This window comes from Limulus polyphemus, unplaced genomic scaffold, assembly GCF_000517525.1.
Source record: "Limulus polyphemus unplaced genomic scaffold, Limulus_polyphemus-2.1.2 Scaffold2640, whole genome shotgun sequence".
NCBI lineage: Eukaryota > Metazoa > Arthropoda > Merostomata > Xiphosura > Limulidae > Limulus > Limulus polyphemus.
In genome coordinates, this window is record NW_013668250.1 from 101266 (window position 1) to 102045 (window position 780).

Genomic DNA, 780 nt, shown 5'->3' on the forward strand with positions numbered 1-780 from the left:
GGAAATTTTGCTGCTCTGGAGGGCATAAACAATAGAATATTGTTATTCTTCCCGAGGAACTTCAGCGATACAAGTCCTTTCTTAAATAAAACTAGTTTATTCTTTCTCAATACAACTTTGCAATACACAGAATTTCCACAGTCACTTTCACTTCAACACAAACTATAATTCACAACGATTCATGCACTTTACTTATGGTCACTTACACTCACTCAATTATCTGTCTCTGTACCTATCTATCTGCAATTATTTGCCGGGCTTATATACTAAAATAGAGGGCGCCTGGAAAAGACTAGAGTTGCCAGGACAATTCACGATCCTTGTAGAAACTCATCACGTGTTACCAGCGTCACGTGACTTCCGCTGTCGTAACACTGCCCCTTCCTTAGTATTGTTCATCCCGAACAACAGCCACTTACATTAAAACAATAGATAATTAACAATAACTTAATTAAATGTACAGAATTTACAAACACAAAATTAAAATTCAACAAAGTCTCTCAATTTTACAGGACGTATATTCTTCCGTACTGGTCTCCGTCTCGTTGGCTTCTGCTTCACGTTGGGTTCATCTACTCCATCAGAAAATGTCCTAGTCACATCAGTCGTAGTAACTTCATTAAGGGCTTCACTCTTTCCATTTTCAAAACCGGGTAGAGTTTCTTTTTCGACAGTGGCTTTTTCAGGTGACACATCTTCAGCAACATCATTTGTTCCGTTGTTCACCTCGTTCCAACTGAAATGTCCTGACCGTGATAACGCCAAAGCCTGTTGGCATGC